Raw genomic sequence first — 22,393 nt, 5'->3', positions numbered from 1 at the left:
ATTTCAGCGCTTAGTGCTTGAAGGCATAGTGATAGTTGTCAAGTGAGACATCCATCGTGAGGCTATGGTTAACCGGGAGAGGTCTGACCACTTTAAGAACACTCCCCAAACTCGCAGACGGGGAGGTTTGTCCAGGAAGCGTTCAACTGGATAATAAAATGAAAAGTGCAAGCTGAAGTCGACGTATAAGCTTCTGAGGCTAGAGAACCAAAAGAGAAAACAGCGGGGGGGGAAAGGAGAGAGGCAGTTAGCGGACTGGTCTTCACTTGTGAAGAGTGGGGAGAATCCTCTCACACACGGGATGTCCCGGACAGAGTTGCTGGTGATATGGATGGTTCTGGCTGCCGTGGGCTCTGCTCTACAGTCCGGTGAGCAGGGGGCAGGGAGGGTGGAGTAAGGGGTAAAGGGAAGGGGGAGGGGAAGAAGAATGAAAGATGATTTTATATATATATATATATACATACATGTGTGTGTGTGTGTGTGTATATATATGTATGTATATGTGTGTGTGTGTATATATATATATGTATGTATGTATATGTGTGTGTGTATATATGTATGTATATATGTGTGTGTGTATATATATATGTATGTGTGCGGGTGTGTGTGTATATATATGTATGTATATGTGTGTGTGTATATATGTATGTATATATGTGTGTGTATGTGTGTGTGTATATGTATGTGTGTGTATATATATATAGTGTAAGAAAATAACTGCAGATGCTGGTACAAATCAAAGGTATTTATTCACAAAAAGCTGGAGTAACTCAGCAGGTCAGGCAGCATCTCAGGAGAGAAGGAATGGGCGACGTTTCGGGTCGAGACCCTTCTTCAGACTGATATATATATATATGTGTGTGTGTATATACACACACACACACACACACACACATATATATATATATGTATGTGTGTGTGAGAGAGAGAGATAGACACAAAATACTGGCGTAACTGGACATTTTCGTTAAAGGATGTGTTACTGATTGTGGATGATCAGCCATGGTCACAATGAATGGCGGTGCTGGCTCGAAGGGCCAAATGGCCTCCTCCTGCACCTATTTTCTATGTGTCTAATACAGTTGTGTAAGAAGGAACTGCAGATGCTGGTTGAATCCGAAGATAGGCACAAAAAGCTGGAGTAACTCAGCGGGACAGGCAGCAGTTCCTTCAGACGGCTGAAGTTCTCCAGAGTTCTTTCGGCCAAATCAATTGTTTAATTGTGCTGTTGGTTTTATAATATTTATCAGTCTGAAGAAGGGTCTCGACCCGAAACGTCACCCGTTCCTTCTCTCCAGAGATGCCGCCGCTGAGCTGAGTTACTCCAGCATTTTGTGTCTTGCCTGAAGATCTTCACACTTCAAGTTCTTTCGGGAAGAACTTCAGACGCCCGAAGAAGGGTCTCGACCCGAAACGTCACCTATTCGCTCAGTGTTGAGTCCATCTTCACTGTAAAGCAACCCCCGCAGTTCCTTCCGACACACTTGAAGGAATTGAGGATGGAATTGGCTTAGCTGTTGCATGTGGGAGCGTTGTAGCAACGGTCTCCCCGAGTGGAGACGCAAGAGACAGTGAGTGGATGGTGGGGTACTGAGCAAGCACAAAGTTGCTGGAGTAACTCGGCGGGTCAGGCAGCATCTTCAGAGGGAAGGTGTGATGTTTTGGGTCGGGACAGATATGTGATGTTTTGGGTCGGGACAGTTCTTCACGCTTCAAGTTGTTTGTGTCTGTCTCGATGAGTCGTTATCCAACGTGCGTGAGAGAGGAGGGTTTAGCACCTTGACATCCAAAGCCATTCTTTTGTTCGTGGTTACCCGTGTCATCGGAAACAGATTGCACGGCCGTTTCGTTGGGATTGCGAAGACTAAAACTCTGTAATTAGAGTGGGCAGACTAAATGCCAGCCCTCTAACGATAAGCAAAATACAAAGTACCTGAGGAACTCAGCGGGGGAGCGAATGGGCAGGTAACGTTTCGGGACGAGACCCTTCTTTGGACTAATCCCTTCAGAAGGGTCCCGACCCGAAATGTTCCCTATTCAATCCCTCCACTGATGCTACCTGAGCCACTGAGTTAATCCAGCACTTTGTGCTTTCCTCAAGACCCCACACACCTGCAATCTCTTGTATAGATTAGAATAGCCTTCATTGTCATCCAAAAACAAAATCCTTTTAATAAGTTCATAAGTGATAGAAGCAGAATTAGGCCATTCGGCCCATTGAGTCTGCATCGCCATTCAATCATGGCTGCCTCCATTCTCCTGCCTTCTCCCCATAACCCCTGACACCCGTACTAATCAAGAATCTACCTATCTCTGCCTTAAAAATATCCACTGACTTGGCCTCCACAGCCGTCTGTGGCAATGAATTCCACAGATTCACCACCCCTCTGACTAAAGAAATTCGCCTTCCTAAAGGAACGTCCTACTAATACCCAATCTTTCCAGATTACTGCGTACATTCCGGGCTGTATCCTGACTTTCAGGTTTGCCAAAAACTCGGAGGGAGGTAGGAGCCAAGTACCTGCGAAACATAACATTGGTGGATGGAGTGCCGGGCTCAGAGAGCTCAAGGAAGTGGAAAGACACTGAAAGTTAACGATATCATGAAAAGAGTAGTGATCTGGAGAGTGGGAGGAGGCGATCAACACTGAATCATACACTCTGGCACCTGAACAAGAAATTCATGAAGTAAATGGAATAACTCAGCGGGTCAGGCAGCATCTCTGAAGAAAAAGGGTGGGTGATGTTTCGGGATGCAGAACGCTGGAGTAACTCAGCGGGTGATAGTCATGGAGAGTTATAAAGTGATACAGTGTGAAAACAGGCCCTTCGGCCCAACCTGCCCACACCGGCCAACATCTTCCAGCTACACCAGTCCCACCTGCAAGGATTTGGTCCATATCCCTCCAAAACCTGTCCTATCCATGTACCTGATGTATTCCTCTCCTGATATTTTTACGCCTCAATAAGACAATAGACAATAGGTGCAGGAGGAGGTCATTCGGCCTTTCGAGCCAGCACCGCCATTCAATATGATCATGGCTGATCATCCAACTCAGTATCCTGTACCTGCCTTCTCTCCATACCCCTTGATCCCTTTAGCCACAAGGGCCACATCTAACTCCCTCTTAAATATAGCCAATGAACTGGTCTCAACTACCATCTGTGGCAGAGAATTCCACAGATTCACCACTCTCTGTGTGAAAAAAAACTTTCTCATCTCGGTCCTAAAAGATTTCCCCCTTATCCTTAAACTGTGACCCTTTGTTCTGGACTTCCCCAACATCAGGAACAATCTTCCTGCATCTAGCCTGTCCAACCCCATAAGAATTTTAGAGTGAAGGGGAAAGAAGATGGCCGCTGGAAGGATGGTGTCAGTGGATGGTTTCATTCAAATTGAAACTACATTTTTAAAGCTAGAGAGATTTTAAAGTTTAAAATGTTCAATTCTAACCCATTTCCTGAAGGGCTTCAGCGTGTGACGTCACAATGGCACCCGTGCACCTATGAGATCAGCTCGCGCTCCCCACCCCCCGCCGGTGTTCAGCCTGTGACGTCACAATGCAATGCGAGCCGCAAGTCTTCCACAGATCAGCTCCTCCCCCCCCCCCCCCGACCTTTCACTAATGCGCTAACCCGCCCTGGACCTTTCACCAATGCGCTCCCCCGCCCACCCCCGGACCTTTCACTAATGCGCGCCCCCGCCACCCCCCTCGGAGCACAGCCGCCCGTCCCGGCATGCCTCGCGCCTGCCACTCCTCAGATCGGGCCGCGCTGACCGCCGGGAGGTGTAGTCGCCTCTCCCACGCCGAGATGGGGCACCCGCCCGACTGACTGCAGTGCTGAGGGGGGATGGTGGGTGAAGGGGGGGAGGGTGATGGACTGGGTGAGGGGGAGGGGGGGAGGAGAGGGGGAGGAGAGGGGGAGGAGGGAGGAGGGGGGGGGAGCGCACTCCATTCCCACCTCAACCCCCCCGTTAAAACTCCCCCAAACCTCTCCTGCATTACCTTAAATTGTGTTTGGGATTTTTTTCAGAACCCCGCTCACGCACTCCATTCCCCCCTCAATCCCCCTTAAAACCCCCCGAACCTGTGCTGCATTAACTTAAATTGGTTTCAGGTTTTTGTAAAAGCCCCACTCCATCCACACCCCCTCAACCCCACTTATCATCCCCCGCCACAACCCACCTCAACCCCCCTTATCCACTCCATCCCCCTCAGCCCCCTTATCCCACCCTCCATTCGCCCAATTCATCCCCCCTCAGCCCCCTTTAAAACTCCCCCAAACCTCGACTGCATTGGTCTAACACCCTCCCCTTACTCAGCCACCCCATCCCCTCACTCACGCACTCCATTCCCACCTCAACCCCGCCCCCCCTTAAAACTCACCCAAACCTTTCCTGCATTAACTGAAATTGTGTTTAGCATTTTTCTTCAGAGCCCCACTCACGCACTCCATTCCCCCCTTAATCCCCCTTAAAACTCCTCCAAACCTGTGCTGCATTAACTTAAATTGGTTTCAGGTTGTTTTTTTTAAGAGCACCACACATCCACCCCCCCTCAACTCCTTATCTTCCCCTCCTCAACCCACCCCCTTATCCTCATCTCACCCACTCCATCCCCAGCCCCATTATCCCCCCCTCTCTTCCACCCTCCATTCACCCAATTAATCCCCCCTGAACCCCCTTTGAAACTCCCCCAAACCTCTACTGCATTGGTCTAACATTCAGCCACTCCATCCCCCCGCGTTCCCGGGTGGGGGCAGGGGAGGAGCAAGTGGGGGTGGCTAGGGGGGATGGAGTGGGTTAGTAGGGGGAGGAGGGGGGGATGAGTGGCGGGTTGAGGGTGCTGCAATACAAGAGAGGCTTTGGGTCCAGGCCTCACTCAATCATACCCTCTCCCTTTCCCTGCCCCCCCACCCCCCCCCCCCCCCCCCCTCTACGAGGAATGGGCCCAACGGGTCCACTTGGTCTAGTATTAATTAAATTAGTCATACAGCGTAGAAACAGGCCCTTCAGCCCAACTTATCCACACCGACAAGTGTCAAGCTTGTCCCACCCACCCCTCCGAGCGTCAACCCTCCCCCAACTGTGCAAGCGGATGCTGCAGCCATCTTACGTAAGTATTAAAGTTTAAAAAGTGATTTTTAAATCTCTCCCGCGGGCCTGGCTACCCCCCCCCCCCCCTAACTGATGATCCGTGGACCCGTTGGCAGCCGGGGAGTGTCCCCTGGGGTTGTGGGCGGGCGAGGGAGGACAGGAGAGGGAGCCACTCAATTCGCCCCGGGCAGCCATCGCGTCAGCCAGAGAGAGCCGTGGACCCATTGGGTGGAAACCTCTCCTGCAGCGGCAGCGGCGGCCATCTTGTTTGACCCTCTGCCAACGCGCTGCACCACGGGAGGAAGGTCAGGTGCAGGACATGCCGGGACGGGCACCGGACCTCCTGGTGGGGGGGAACGTTTATTAAAGTTTATTAAGTTAATTGTTTTTAAAGTGTAACGAAACTTGCTAAAATTGTCACGCTATTGTGTACCGTTTTGGCTGTATTTCGGGCACGCACTAAATGCAATATATATGAGAGTTTTAGTAATATAATAACAGAAGATAGATAATGAAAAACTTTGAAGGCAATTGGGGAAAGAATTTGCTTGGGATGTCAATGATGAAGAGCTATCATTGCTCACAATTACTTAAAAGGTGATTAGAAGAAATAGTTTTCTGTGAAGAATAATCAGTGCAGGAAATGCTTTGACGTGACGTGAAGGGTATTTGGGGTAAAAACCACTGCATTTATTGAGACAAGGATAGAAAGCTGAAGACAAGATAAGGCATGGAGTGGGGGGAGGCGAAGGGGGGGGAGGGGGGAGAGTGGAAAGAGCTTTTTGGACAGCTGTTGTTCAGAGATTTTGTGGCATAAGCTGAAACAGTTTGGTGAACTGGGGAGAGAGGGTAGGGAGGGGTGGTAGTTGAGGTCGGAGTGAGGCGCTTCAAACATATACTAAAGATGAGAGCAAAGCAAGAAATTGTCCCTAGTGGGTGTAGGAGAATGTTAGTGTGCGGGGATCGCTGGGCGGCGCGGCTCCGGTGGGCCGAAGGTCCTGTTTCTGCGCTGTATCTCTAAATCTAAAATCTAAACTAGGTGGGTGAGGAGGAGGTGGGGGGGGGGGGGGGGGGGGGGGGTTAATGCCGAGGCTCCTGGGTGATAGATAGAAACAGATCTATCTGGTGGTGGTGCAGTGGCACAGTCGTAGAGTTGCTGCCTTGCAGCCCCAGAGACCCTGGTTTGATTCTGATTATGGGTGCTGTCTGTACAGAATTTTGATGTTCTCCCTATGACCGCGTGGGTTCTCTGTGAGTGCTCTGGTTTCCACCCACACTCCAAAAATGTACAGGTTTGTAGGTAATTTGGCTTCAGTAACATTGTAAATTGTCCCTTGCGTGTAGGATAGTATTAGTGTGCGGGGATCACTGGTCGGCACTGACTCGGTGGGTCGAAGGGGCTGTTTCCACACTGTATCTCTAAAGTCTAAAGATATGGAGAAAAATCTAGTGGAGACTTTTAATGAAGTTTGTCATTTTGGGCTATTTTAAATCCATATGAAGAACAAACATAGTGAGTTAATTTCACCAACCAACCCTTAATTATCCATGAAAATATATTTTCATTGTTGTGCTGGAATAATTCATAGAATCACTTGCATTGTGATTCTATCACTCTCCATCAACTTCAGGCCAGGCCAGGGATGGGATTGATTTAGTTTAGTTTAGAGATACAGCGTGGTAACAAGCCCTTCAGCCCACAGAGTCCGCACCAACCAGCGTTTAACACATTAACACTATCCTACACATACACCAAGTCAATTAATCTACGAGAAAATCCACGAGGTCACGGGGAGGCCTTGTATCATCTGCCCGATGGTAGAAGTTCAAACAGACTGTTGCAGGGGTGTGAAGAGTCTTTCATATCATATCATATCATATCATATATATACAGCCGGAAACAGGCCTTTTCGGCCCTCCAAGTCCGTGCCGCCCAGCGATCCCCGCACATTAACATTATCCTACACCCACTAGGGACAATTTTTACATTTACCCAGCCAATTAACCTACATACCTGTACGTCTTTGGAGTGTGGGAGGAAACCGAAGATCTCGGAGAAAACCCACGCAGGTCACGGGGAGAACGTACAAACTCCTTACAGTGCAGCACCCGTAGTCAGGATCGAACCTGAGTCTCCGGCGCTGCATTCGCTGTAAAGCAGCAACTCTACCGCTGCGCTACCGTCTTTGTGGATGCTGGTGACTTTTCTGAGGCATCGTGTGTTGTAGATGCCCTCCAAGGCTGGTAGCTGTATTCCGATGGTCCTCTAAGCTCTATGGACTACCCGCTGAAGAGCTTTCCTCTCTGTCACCGTGCAGCTGAGGTACCACAAAGGGATGCCGTGTGTTAGGATTCTCTCTATGGTGCAGCGGTAGAAGGTCGTCAGCAGCTGTTGGGGTAGACCAGACTTCTTCAGTGTTCTTAGGTAGAACAGTCATTGCTGTGCCTTCTTGACCAGCGCAGCAGTGTTATTGAACCATGTGAGGTCCTCCGAAATGTGAGTGCCCAGAAACTTGAAGCTGGCCACTCTCTCCACACTGTCCCCGTTGATAAAGATCGGGGCGTATTCCCCGTTATGTGACCTACGGAAGTTGATGATCAGCTCCTTGGTCTTGGTGATATTTAGGGACAGGTTGTTATTAGAGCACCAGTCCGCCAGGTTCTGCACCTCCGCTCTGTATTTTGTTTCATCACCGTTGGTAATCAGCCCAATCACCATTGTGTCGACTGCAAACTTGACAATGGTGTACAAATCATACAATCAGGCCAAACTCTAGAACAATAGGTAATGCAAATGGAAAGATACAGAGTGCAGAATATAGTTCTCAGCATTGCAGCACACAGTTCCAGAGACAAAGTCCAATGTCCGCAGTGGGGCCGAAGTGAATTGGGCAGTAACCTAGCTCATGGTCACAGGACTGGGGTTCAGCAAGTAGGACTGAGATAACGAGATATTTCATAAGTTATAGGAGCAGAATTAGGCCATTCAGTCCATCAAGTCTACTCCGCCATTCAATCATGGCTGATCTTTCTTTCCCTCTCAACCCCATTCTCCTGCCTTCTCCACATAACCCCTGACACCTGTACTAATCAAGAATCTGTCAATCACCACCTTAAAAATATCAATTGACTTGGCCTCCACAGCCGTCAGTGGTAATGAATTCCACAGATTCACCACCCTCTGACTAAAAGAATTCCTCCTCATCTCCTTTCTAAAGGTACGTCCTTGTATTCTGAGGCTATGGCCTCTGGTCCTGGAGTCTCCCACTAGTGAAAATATCCTTTCCACATCAACTACCGAAATAAATCCAAGCATTGGATTTGCCTTCCTTACTAACGATTCGACTTGCATACTAACTTTTTGGGAATCCTGTACCAGCACTCCCAAGTTCCTTTGCACCTCCGATCTCAGAATATTCTTCCCATTTAGAAAATAGTCTATGCCAGGGGCCACAGTTTAAAAATAAGGGGTAAGCCATTTAGAACGGAGATGAGGAAAAACGTTTTGTCAGAGAGTTGTAAATCTGTGGAATTCTCTGCCTCAGAAGGCAGTGGAGGTCAATTGTCTGAATGCATTCAAGAGGGAACTAGATAGAGCTCTTAAGGATAGCGGAGTCAGGGGGTATGGGGAGAAGGCAGGAACGGGGTAGTGATTGAGAATGATCAGCCATGATCACATTGAATGGCGGTGCTGGCTCGAAGGGCAATATTGTCTATAAACGTGTTTAAATTATTATCATTTTTTTATTGTTCTTGTATTTTCAGAGAGGAACTCGAGTTCCCGAATTAACCTTTCTCCCAAAACCTTTGGAGGGAGCCGGTATCGCAAAATCTCTGACGGCAGCGGTTCCCAGAGGAGGGGATCAGTGCCGGTGCCAGTGCCGACGTTGAGACGGGGGTTGAATGGGAGTCACTCCCTCGGCTCGCAGGGAAATGAAATGCCCGCAGCGTGGGGCACGGGGACATTGAAGGGCCCGGGCACGACGGTGGTCATTCCTGTCCTCTACACCTTGGTGCTTGCCGCCAGCCTGCCGCTCAACCTGCTGGCGATCCTGGTGTTCCTCTTCAAGGTGGGCGCAGCCAACAACTCGGCGGTGATGTACATGACCAACCTGGCGGCTGCCGACCTGCTGTTCGCGCTGCTTCTGCCGCTCAAGATCTCCTACCACTTCTCCGGCAACGACTGGCGGCTCGGCTCGTTCCTGTGCCGCCTGGTGACGGGCGGCTTCTACGCCTACATGTGGAGCTCGGTGCTGCTGATGACCTGCATCAGTGTGGACCGCTGCCTGGCCGTGGTCTACCCTATCAGGTGCACCTCCTGGCGGAGCCGCTGGCGAGCAGCCTGTCTCTGCCTCGCCTCCTGGCTCCTCCCCATCTGCGGCACTCTTCCCATCTTCCTCACAGAGCAGGCCGTGTACAACCCCTACCTGGAAATCACCACCTGCTACGACGTGCACTATTCCGACGACCCGTACACCTTTATCCACTACTGTCTACCCTGCCTCTTGGTCGTTTTCTTTCTCGTTCCCCTGGTCGTCAACACAGTCTGCTACGCGAAGATAATCTCAACACTGCACTCGGCCAGTGCGGTCAACCCGCAGGGGAAGAGACATGCCATCGTCCTGGCGATCATTGTACTCAGTGTGTTCATTGTCTGTTTTATACCCACTAACATCATCTTGGTGTTACACATCCTGAATCTTATTCACGGGAAAGGGGATTCACTTTATTTTGCCTACCATCTCTCCCTGTGCCTGGGTAGTGTGAGCTGTTGTCTTGATCCATTGATTTATTATTACGCATCGTCCTCCTTCCAAAACCAGCTACATCACCTTCTGCGTTCTGGGCAGAACAAAATGATTCAGGTAAAAGAACGGATTAATAAAGTGGGAACTTCCACCCCCCATCAGCGCAATCAGCAGAATGGTGTTGAGGCAATAACATATAACAATAACATATAACAACTACAGCATGGAAACAGGCCTGTCCGGCCCTACCAGTCCACGCCGACCATTCTCCCTGACCTAGTCTCATCTACCTGCACTCAGACCATAACCCTCCAATCCCCTCCTATCCATATACCTATCCAATTTACTCTTAAATAATAAAATCGAGCCAGCCTCCACCACTTCCACCGGAAGCCCATTCCATACAGCCACAACCCTCTGAGTAAAGAAGTTCCCCCTCATGTTACCCCTAAACCTTTGTCCCTCAATTCTGAAGCTATGTCCCCTTGTTGGAATCTTCCCCACTCTCAAAGGGAAAAGCCTACCCACGTCAACTCTGTCCGTCCCTCTCATAATTTTAAAAACCTCTATCAAGTCCCCCCTCAACCTTCTACGCTCCAAAGAATAAAGACCCAACCTGTTCAACCTCTCTCTGTAGCCTAAGTGCTGAAACCCAGGCAACATTCTAGTAAATCTCCTCTGTACCCTCTCCATTTTGTCGACATCCTTCCTATAATTTGGCGACCAGAACTGCACACCATACTCCAGATTCGGCCTCACCAATGCCCTGTATAATTTCAACATTACATCCCAACTTCTATACTCGATGCTCTGATTTATAAAGGCAAGCATACCAAACGCCTTCTTCACCACCCTATCCACATGAGATTCCACCTTCAGGGAACAATGCACAGTTATTCCCAGATCCCTCTGTTCCACTGCATTCCTCAATTCCCTACCATTTACCCTGTACGTCCTATTTTGATTTGTCCTACCAAAATGCAGCACCTCACACTTATCAGCATTAAACTCCATCTGCCATCTTTCAGCCCACCCTTCCAAAAGGCCCAAGTCTCTCTGTAGACTTTGAAAATCTACCTCACTATCAACTACTCCACATATCTTAGTATCATCTGCATATTTACTAATCCAATTTGCCACACCATCATCCAGATCATTAATGTAAATGACAAACAACAGTGGATCCAACACAGATCCTTGGGGCACTCCACTAGACACTGGCCTCCAACCTGACATACAATTGTCAACCGTTACCCTCTGGTATCTCCCATTCAGCCATTGTTGAATCCATCTTGCAACCTCACTATTAATACCCAACGATTTAACCTTCTTAATCAACCTTCCATGTGGAACCTTGTCAAATGCCTTACTGAAGTCCATATAGACAACATCCACAGCCTCGCCCTTATCAATTTCCCTGGTAACCTCTTCAAAAAATTCAAGAAGATTAGTCAAACATGACCTTCCAGGCACAAATCCATGTTGACTGTTTCTAATCAGGCCTTGATTATCCAAATAATTATATATATTGTCCCTAAGTATCTTTTCCATTAATTTTCCCACCACAGACGTCAAACTAGTAGGTCTATAATTGCTAGGTTTACTTTTAGAACCTTTTTTAAACAAAGGCACAACATGCGCAATGCGCCAATCTTCCGGCACCATCCCTGTTTCTAATGACGTTTGAAATATTTCCGTCATAGCCCCTGCTATTTCTGCACTAACTTCCCTCAATGTCCTAGGGAATATCCTATCAGGACCTGGAGACTTATCCACTTTTATATTCTTCAAAAGTGTCCGTACCTCCTCTTCTTTAATCCTCCTAATTTCCATCACTACTCTACTTGTTTCGCTTACCTCACATAATTCAATATCCTTCTCCTCGGTAAATACCGAAGAAAAGAAATTGTTTAATATCTCCCCCATTTCTTCCGGCTCAGCACATAGCTGTCCACTCTGACTCTCTAATGGACCAATTTTATCCCTCACTATCCTTTTGCTATTGACATATCTGTAGAACCCCTTGGGGTTTACTTTTACATTACTTGCCAAAGCAGCCTCATATCTTTTTTTCGCTTTTCTAATTTCCTTTTTAAGATTCCTTTTACATTCTTTATATTCCTCAAGAACCTCATTTACTCCCTGCCGCTTATATTTATTGTATATCTCCCTCTTTTTCCGAACCAAGTGTCCAATTTCCCTAGAAAACCACGGCTCTTTCAAATTATTATTCTTTCCTTTCCACCGAACAGGGACATAAAGACTCTGTACTCTCAAAATTTCACCTTTAAATATCCTCCATTTCTCTATTATATCCTTTTCATAAAACAACAATTTCCATTTCACTCCTTTTAAATCCTTTCTCATCTCCTCAAAATTAGCCTTTCTCCAATCCAAAATCTCAACCCTTGGTCCAGATTTGACCTTTTCCATAATGATATTGAAACTAATGGCATTATGATCACTAGACCCAAAGTGCTCCTCAACACATACCTCCGTCACCTGACCCATCTCATTTCCTAACAGGAGGTCCAACACTGCCCCTTCTCTGGTAGGCACCTCTACGTATTGCTGCAAAAAACTATCCTGCACACATTTTACAAACTCCAAACCATCCAGCCCTTTAACAGAATGTGATTCCCAGTCTATATACGGAAAATTGAAATCACCCACAATCACCACTCTGTGCTTACTACTAATATCTGCTATCTCCTTACATATTTGCTCTTCCAATTCTCGTTCCCTATTTGGCGGTCTATAATACACCCCTATAAGTGTTGCTAAACCTTTCTCATTTCTGAGTTCCACCCAAACAGCCTCCTTAATCGAGCCTTCTAGTCTGTCCTGCCAAAGCACTGCTGTGATATCCTCCCTGACAAGCAATGCAACACCCCCACCTCTTGCCCCTCCGATTCTATCACATCTGAAACAATGAAATCCTGGAATATTTAATTGCCAATCGCAACCCTCCTGCAACCATGTTTCACTGATCGCCACAACATCATACTTCCAGATGTCAATCCAGGCTCTAAGCTCATCCACCTTTCTTACAATGCTCCTAGCATTAAAATATACACATTTAAGGGACCCATCATTTCTTATTCTCAGTTTATTTCTTTTCCCTTCTTTCTCTCCTACATATTGGGTCTGAGTGTTTCCCTTTTCTGCCTCCTGCCTCACACACTGCCTATTAGCTATCTGTGTTTGAGTCCCTCCCCCCAACCTTACTAGTTTAAAGTCTCCGCAGTTATTTTAGCAAATCTCCCCGCCAGGATATTGGTTCCCCTCGGGTTCAGATGCAACCCGTCCTTTTTGTACAGGTCATACTTCCCCCAGAAGAGGTCCCAATGATCCAGAAACTTGAATCCCTGCACCAGTTCCTCAGCCACGTATTTATCCTCCACCTCACTCCATTCCTATTCTCACTATCGCGTGGCACAGGCAGTAAGCCTGAGATTATTACTTTGGAAGTCCTTTTTTTTAACTCTCTTCCTAGCCCCCTGAATTCTCCTTTCAGGACCTCTTCCCTTATCCTACCTATATTGTTGGTACCTATATGTACCACGACCTCTGGCTCCTCTCCCTCCCCTTTCAGGATATCCTGGACACGCTCAGACACATCCCGGACACCGGCACCAGGGAGGCAAACCACCATCCGGGTCTCCCGACTGCGTCCACAGAAACGCCTATCTGACCCCCTCACTATAGAGTCCCCTATTACTACTGCTCTCCTCTTCCTTTCCCTACCCTTCTGAGCAACAGGGCCGGACTCCTTGCCAGAGGCCCGGGCACCGTCGTTGCCCCCAGGTAGGCTGCCCCCCCCAACAGTACTTAAACAGGAGTACTTATTTCCAAGGGGTACAGCCACCGGGGTACTCCCTAGTCCCTGCCTCTGTTCCTTGCCCCCCCTAACAGTGACCCACTTGTCTACCTCCCGTGGTCTAGGAGTGACCACCTCCCTGTAACTCCTATCTATAACCTCCTCACTCTCCCTGATCAGACGGAGGTCATCAATCTGCCGCTCCAGGTTCCTAATACGGTCCCTTAGGAGCCCCATCTCGTCACACCTGGCGCAGATGTGGATGTCTGGAAGACTATCAGACTCCCAGATTCCCCACATCTGACACCCAGAACAAAAAACTGCCCTGGCAGTCATACTCTCCAAACAAAGCCCCGCGCTCGGTTACTAAACCTACCGCCCGGCCGCTACTCCAACCGCTCCAACCGCCCACCCAAAAGAACTGAGTGATCTCCTGGGAGAGGCGAAAAACCGGATAAAAAACCCAGGCCAATTTGGGAAAAAATCCGGGAAATTCCTCTCCGACCCCAAGCTAGGCGATCGAAACTAGTCCGGGAGATCACACAGGTCTTACTCCTTACTATCCCCACACAATCCCCACACAATCCCCACACAATCCCCACACAATCCCCACACAATCCCCACACACTACTTCCCAAGCAACACAGCTTGGTGCTGCTTGCTGCTGCTGCTGCTGCTGCTGCTGCTGCTGCTGCTACTGCTGCTGCTTGCTGCTGCAATCATGTTAAATACATCCTAAGATTTTTGTTCTGGTGATCTTATTAAATACAACAGCATTCTAGAAAACTCTGGGACCTAGCTAACTGCGATCAAATTATTTTGTACTCTTCAGAATCAGAATTACCTTTATTATCATAAAGACATTCTGGCCTTCCATCACAGTGAGGAGGTGACTGGAGGAGACTCACTGTGATGGATGTTTCTTTTGTTTGGTGTTGGTTATGATGGTATGTGTTATTGCATTTTTATTGATTATTCTTATTGGTCTTATTGTTGAATTGCGGGTAATTTTTCATTTCACTGCACATTTATGTGTATGTGACAAATAAATTGACTATTGACTACTTTCCAAAAAACAAGTCTTTTGGACGAGGTTTCGTCACCCACAGTCCAACAGTAAGAGCAATAAAATAAGCAATTTACACAACCACAAACCAACACAAAACAAAAAAACAAAAAAAAGAAACATCCATCACAGTGAGTCCCCTCCAGTCCCCTCCTCACTGTGATGGAAGGCCAGAATGTCATTTCTCTTCACCCGCCGTCTTCCCCCTTTTCTACATTTCTCCACTGGATCACAGCTACTTTTGGCCAAATCAATTCTATAATTGTGCTGTTTAGTTTAGTTTAGAGATACAGCGTGGAAACAGGCCCGTCCTTCTACACACCGAGTCTGCGCCGACCAGCGATCGCCACACATTAGCAGTATCCCGCACACAGTAGGGACAATTGATCATTCTTAGGCCCCCTTGGTCATGGCTGATGATGCATCCTAGTTGGCTGCTGGCTCCAAACCTCGGCTAGAGCAACGTCGCTTGTGGCTGAAGAGACCAATGCGGGAGCGACATTCTCTGTCGCAAAGGTCACGTTTGTATGTGGTCTCTGGTCTGTTGAAGTTGCCGCACTCCTTTCTGCGTGCCCGCTTGTCTGCCGCTGTCTTCATCAGTTTCTCTTCCCCCGTTTTGAGATGTTGGTTCAGGGTACCTCGCCACCTTGTACGGTCAGCTGCAAGGCTCTCCCAGGACTCCGCATCGATGTCGAGCGCCTTCAAATATAATTCAAGATAATTATACCAAAGCCAATTAACCTACGTCTTTGGAGCATGGGAGAAAACCAGAGCACCCTGAGGAAACCCACTCTGGTCACAGGGAGAATGTACAAACTCCGTACAAACAAGCACCTGTGGTCAGGATTGAACCCGGGTCTCTGGTGCTGTAAGGCAATAACTGCCACTGCGCCACCGTGCTGCCCCACTGCTTGTTTTATAATATTTATGTCGTCTTTAACTCAGTTGTTTTCAGTTGTAACCACTGACTCTAGGTCACATATAAGATTATTAAGGGGTTGGACACTTTAGAGGCAGGAAACATGTTCCCAATGTTGGGGGATGCCATTTAGAACTGAGATGAGGAAAAACTTTTTCAGTCAGAGAGTTGTGAATCTGTGGAATTCTCTGCCTCAGAAGACAGTGGAAGCCAGTTCTCTGAATGCATTCAAGAGAGCTAGATAGAGCTCTTAAGGATAGCGGAATCAGAGGGTATGGGGAGAAGGCAGGAACGGGGTACTGATTGAGAATGATCAGCCATGATCACATTGAATGGTGGTGCTGGCTCCAAGGGCCGAATGGCCTACTCCTGCACCTATTGTCTATTGTTTGACGCAGGGTCTCGGCCTGAAATGTCACCCATTCCTTCTCTCCAGAGATGCTGCCTGACCCGCTGAGTTACTCCGGCATTTTGTGTCTATCTTCAGTTGTGCAATGTGTGGAGAGTTTGAACTGCAGGAGTTTCACTAATGGTTGCCATAAACAGTCTCCCTGATGAAAACACTGAGGGCAGTCGGATTGGGCAGTGTCATCACTGTTGCTCCTGCGTTAGATTCCCATCCGTGTTGCTTCAGCAACAACCCACAGGCAGATAGATGACACCACGGTTTACTAGGTTAATTCCCCGAATGGCGGGACTGTCATATGTTGAAAGACTGGAGCGACTAGGCTTGTATACACTGGAATTTAGAAGGATGAGAGGAGACCTTATCGAAACGTATAAGATTATTAAGGGGTTGGACACGTTAGAGGCAGGAAACATGTTCCCAATGTTGGGGGAGTCCAGAACAAGGGGCCACAGTTTAAGAATAAGGGGTAGGCCATTGAGAACGGAGATGAGGAAAAACTTTTTCAGTCAGAGAGTTGTAAATCTGTGGAATTCTCTGCCTCAGAAGGCAGTGGAGACCAGTTCTCTGAATGCATTCAAGAGAGAGCTAGATAGAGCTTTTAAGGATAGCGGAGTCAGGGGGTATAGGGAGAAGGCAGGAATGGGGTACTGACTGAGAATGATCAGCCATGATCACATTGAATGGTGGTGCTGGCTCGAAGGGCCGAATGGCCTACTCCTGCACCTATAGTCCATTGGTTGCGCCCATAATTCACCTGCCTTCGTGTTTCACACCGGCAATAAACTGATTTGAAAACAAAAGAGAAACCCTCTCCATTACTGACGGCAGAGATGGCTAACTATTAGACTATCTGATATTGTACTTTCTAAATAACAACTGGTGGAGTTGGCCCCTCGCAACGTTAGAGGCCAGGGTTCAATCCTGTCCTCGGGTGCTGTCTGTGTGGGGTTTGAGCTTTCTCCCTGTGACAGTGTGGGTTTCCTCCGGGTGCTCCAGCCTTTCTCCCATGTCTTAAAGACGTGCAGTGCGGGTTTGTCCTTCAAAAGTTCTAGGAGCAGAATTAAGCCATTCGGCCCATCAAGTCTACTCCGCCATTCAATTATGGCTGATCTGGTCATGAGAGGAATAGAACGGGTAGATGCGCAGAATCTCTTGCCCAGAGCAGGGGAATCAAGGACCAGAGGCCACGGGTTCAAGGTGAAGGGGAAAAGATTTAATAGGAATCTGAGGGGTATCTTTTTCACACAAAGGGTGGTGGGTGTATGGAACGAGCTGCCAGAGGAGGTAGTTGAGGCTGGGACTATCCCAACGTTTAAGAAACAGTTGGACAGGTACATGGATAGGACAGGTTTGGAGGGATATATACCAAGCGCAGGCAAATGGGACTAGTGCAGCTGGGGCATTTGTGGGCAAGTTGGGCCATAGGGCCTGTTTCCACACTGTATCACTCATGACTCTCTCTATATTTCCCCCTCAACCCCATTCTTCTGCCTTTTGCCCCCCTCCCCCAATAACCCCTGACACCCGTGCTAATCATGTACATCAGGGGTGTCAAACTCATTTTCACCCCGGGCCACATCAGCATTAAGGTTGCCCTCAAAAGGCCGGTTGTAACTGGCCCCCTTTTCCCCCCCTCTCTCCCCACCCCCCACATTCTCTTCTCCCCGAGCCCCTCTCACTCTCCCCCAGCCCCACTCTACTCCACCCCTCCTCACCCACCCCCGCCTCCCCCACTCTCTCCTCCCCTCACCCCCCTCCCACCCCTACCTTCTCCTCCACCCACCCGCCCCACCTGCATTCTCACCGTCCCCCTCCCCCCCACTCTCCCCCTTCCACCCTACTAACTTCCCCCCACACTTCTCTCCTCCCCCCCACCCTCACCTTCCTTTCACTCTCACTGTCTCCTTCCCCCACCTTTTCCCCACTCTCCCATCTTCCCTGACCCCCACTGTCCCCCTTCCCCCTCCTCCATTCTCTCAACCCCCCACCACCACCCCCCCTCCCCTCCTGTCCCCTTCCCCCCACCACTCCTCCTCCCCACCCGCACTGCCCTCCTCCCCAGTCCCACTCTCCCTCCCACTCGCACTCTCCCCCACCCCTTTCCCCACCATCCCCCTTTCCACCACTCTCTCCTCCCCAGCCCCACTCTCTCCCACTCCTCTCCTCCCCTCACCCCCCTCCTAACCCACCCTCCCCACCACACACTCGCCCCACCACACACTCGCCCCACCCCCATTCTCACTGCCCCTCCCCACCCCCACTGTCCCCTCTTCCCCACCCCCACTGTCCCCCTTCCCCCACCATCCTTCCCCCCAACACTCCCTCTCCTCCCCCACCCCCTCCTCCCTCTTTCACTCTCACTGTCCCCTTCCCCCCACCCACCTTCTCCCCTTTCCTCCCCCCCACTCTTCCCTGACCCCCAGTCTCCTTCCCCCACCCTCTCTTCCCCCCACCATCACCCCCTTCCCCAGTCCCACTCTCCCTCCCACCCTCTCTGCTCCTCCCACCCTCCCCTCCTCCCACCCACTCTCCCCTCTTCTCTGACCCACAGTTCCCCTTCCCCCCACCCCCTCTCTCTTCCCCCAACCACCCCCACCCCTGCTGTCCCCCTCCCCAGTCCCACTCTCCCCCTACTCTCTCCTCACCCACTCTCACTTTCCCCACCACCCCCTTTCCCCCGTTCATGTGGGCCTTCTTCAGACACACTACTCTACACACACGAGGGGCAATTTTTTTTCACATTCATACCTAGCCAATTAACCTAGAAACCTGTACATCTTTGGAGTGTGGGAAGAAACCGAAGATCTCGGAGAAAACCCACGCAAGTCATGGGGGGAATGTACAAACTCTGTACAGACAAGCATCCATAGTCAGGATTGAACCCTGGTCTCTGGCGCTGTGAGGCAGCAGCTCTACCGCTGCACCGCCCAGTAGATGCCGGTTTAAACCGTCTGTACGGAGTTTGTACGTTCTCCCCGTGACCTGCGTGGGTTTTCTCCGAGATCTTCGGTTACCTCCCACACTCCAACGACGTACAGGTTTCTAGGTTAATTCACTGGGTAAATGTAAAAATTGTCCGCAGTGTGTGTAGGATAGTGTTAATGTACGGGGATCGCTGGGCGGCGCGGACTCGGTGGGCCGAAGGGCCTGTTTCCGCGCTGTATCTCTAAACTTAAAAAATCTAAAATCTAAAACCGAAGATAGACACAAAAAACTGGAGTATATCTGCAGGTCAGGCAGCATCTCTGGGGGAAAGGAATAGGTGATGTTTCGGGCCGAGACCCTTCTTCAGACCCTGAAATGCAAGAGAATGAATCACAATTCGGAAAAAGACATAAATAGTGGCAGGGAATGTGACAGGAGGAATGGTGGGGCCAAGGAAGGAGATGTCGGAGATAGGGTGTGACCCAGGGTCAAATGGATTATTGGAGGAGATATTAACCTTGTGACTATGCATTTTTGAGAAAAGAACAAATAAATCAGGAGCATGATAGCACATCAGAAAGATAACGGATCTGATGATATGTAGCTATAAAGGCAGACAGTGGTATGTACATAATGGGACCATGAATCAGGCAGCAGAATTAATTCAATGAGTCAGTGCAAGATCAAGAACCAATACTTTAGTGTAGGCTTCCCTGAAATGGAGACTCAGGATTGAGTAACAAAGGAGTCAAGTCAAGAGTGTTTTATTCCAATATGTCACAAAATGGAACAATGAAGTCCTTGCAAACGCACAACAGATATGAAACATGGCACTCCATGGACACCATACTAAACAACATAAAGAAGTTCAATAAATAACAACAACAAAAAACAATATTGTGTAAAGACAAAGGCAATGCTACCAAATCCCAAGTGCAATCAAAGCAGTTTGTAGTTTGGAGTTTAATCAGAGGGTGGTGAATCTGTGGAATTCTTTGCCACAGAAGGTTGTGGAGGCAAGTGGATATTTTAAGTGGATATTTTAAAGGCAGAGATAGATAGATTCTTGATTAGTACAGGTGTCAGAGGTTATTGGGAGAAGGCAGGAGAATGGGGTTAGGAGGGAGAGATAGATCAGCCATGATTGAATGGCGGAATACACTTGATGGGCCAAATGGCCTAATTCTACTCCTATCAATTATGATCTTATGATCTTGTGAGTTTGTAATGTTCTATAGCCTGATGGTTGCTGGGAAGAAGCTGCTCCTGAACCTGGACATTACAGTTTTCATGCACATATACCTTCTTCCTGATTGCAGGAGTAAAATGGTGGTGGTTGCCATTTTGTGGCAGCGACTGTTCTAGATTCCTCTAGATTCCCTTGTTTGGTGGGGAGGTCATTATCTGTGACGGAATGGGCAGTGTTCATCATTTTGTTGCAATTTTCTTCGTTCCTGGGTGCAACCATCGAACAATGTAACCAGGTCACTGGCATTAACAGTAATATAGACTTTACATTACTCATATGCTGCTTGGGTAGCTGTCAAGCTGGAAAGGCTACAGAGAAGATTTACCTCAAGCTGGAAAGGCTACAGAGAAGATTTACGAGGATGTTGCCAGGACTAGAGGGTCTGAGTTATAGGGTGAGGTTGAGTGGGCTGGGACTCTAATCCTTGGAGTGCAGGAGGATGAGGGGTGATCTCATAGAGGTGTATAAAATCATGAGAGGATTAGATCGGGTAGATCTTGCCCAGAGTAGGTGAATCGAGGACCAGAGGACATAGGTTTAAGGTGAGGGGAAAAGATTTAATAGGAATCTGAGGGGTAACTTTTTCACACAAAGTGTGGTGGGTGTGGGGAACAAGCTGCCAGAGGAGGTAGTTGAGACTGGGACTATCCCAACCTATAAGAAAGAGTGGCACAGGTACATGGATAGCACAGGTTTGGAGTGATAAGGGAGGAGTTGGCTGCGCCTAACGGCTGCGGCTCTCTGGCAGTCTGTTGTCTTTTTTTCTTTTTTTTTGTTTGTGTCGGTGTTGGGATGGTTTTTGTTTCTGTTTTTGGCTGTGTATGTGTGGTGGGGGTGTGTGGTGGGGGCGGGGGGAAACCTTTATTTTATTAGGTCTCTTCCCCGGGGCGCGGCTCGGCTGCGGGCCTTAACATTGCCGGCGCAGCTCGGCTGCGGGACGTTTCAGTGCCCGGTGCGGCTCGGCTGCGGGCCTTAACATTGCCGGCGCAGCTCGGCCGCGGGACGTTTCAGTGCCCGGTGCGGCTCGGCCGCTGGACTTAACATCGCCTGGTGTGGCCGCGGGACGTTTCAGTGCCCGGTGCGGCCGCGGGACGTTTCAGTGCCCGGTGCGGCTCGGCCGCTGGACTTAACATCGCCCGGTGTGGCCGCGGGACGTTTCAGTGCCCGGTGCGGCTTGGCCGCTGGACTTAACATCGTCAGCGCTGTTCGGCCGCGGGACGTTTCAGTGCCCGGTGCGGCTCGGCCGTTGGACTTAACATCGCCCGGTGTGGCCGCGGGACGTTTCGGTGCCCGGGGCGGCTCGGCCGGGGGGCCTTCCATCCCCTTGCGGGGGCTGTGCGTGTCGTTTGCCTCGGTAGGGGTCGAGCTGCCTGTCCGTGGGTGCGGGGGGAAGAGAGGGGAAGTTTTGTTGCCTCCATCACAGTGAGGGGGTGTTTGGAGTCACTGTGATGGATGTTTGTGTTGGGGTCGGGTGTCCTGTGTTCTTTTCTTTTTGCTGTATTTTGTGTGACTGCTGAAATTTCGCTCGGTGTTGTGCCGAGTGACAATAAAGTGTTGTTATGTTATGTTATGTTATGTTAAATGCGGGCGGATGGGACTAGTGTAGCTGGGACATGTTGGCCGGTGTGGGCAAGTTGGGCTGCAGGGCCTGTTTCCACAACTGTATCACTCTATGACTCTATGACTCTAACCCAAAGGTATCAGCATTGAATTCTTCAACTAATATCCTCTCTATCCCCTCTTCAGCTTTATTTGTTCTTTTCACAAAAACCCATAATCACAGGATTCGTTCACCCTCCTGATTTTTATATAGGTCAGAGCAATTCACAGAGGCCAATTAACCTACAAAGCCGCACATCTTTGAAATGTGGGAGGAAACCGGAGCACCCGGAGGAAACCCACGCGGCCACAGGGTATAACGTGCAAACTCCACATAGACAGCACAGGTCAGGATCAAACTTGGGCTGACAATGTGAGGCAGCTGTTCTACCAACTATGCCACAGTGCAGTGTGTTCAGAATCAAGAGAAATACGTACATGGAAAATATGTATGAGAAATCAAAACAAATCTTCAATATGAGCTCTTCTAACCGTGGTAATAATAAATCTAAACCTAAACATAAACAACCTATCAGTTGCCAGGCTTTGTCCCACTCACA

At 49.1% G+C, this 22,393-nt stretch overlaps 1 pseudogene; it reads left to right on the top strand.

Annotated features, from left to right (window-relative positions):
• The first annotated feature begins 237 nt into the window (after window positions 1–237).
• Window positions 238–10,059, top strand: LOC144591113 (proteinase-activated receptor 1 pseudogene; annotated as a pseudogene).
• The last annotated feature ends 12,334 nt before the right edge of the window (window positions 10,060–22,393 follow it).

This window comes from Rhinoraja longicauda, unplaced genomic scaffold (genome assembly GCF_053455715.1).
Source record: "Rhinoraja longicauda isolate Sanriku21f unplaced genomic scaffold, sRhiLon1.1 Scf000586, whole genome shotgun sequence".
Lineage (NCBI taxonomy): Eukaryota > Metazoa > Chordata > Chondrichthyes > Rajiformes > Arhynchobatidae > Rhinoraja > Rhinoraja longicauda.
This window is presented reverse-complemented; position numbering and strand designations above follow the sequence as displayed.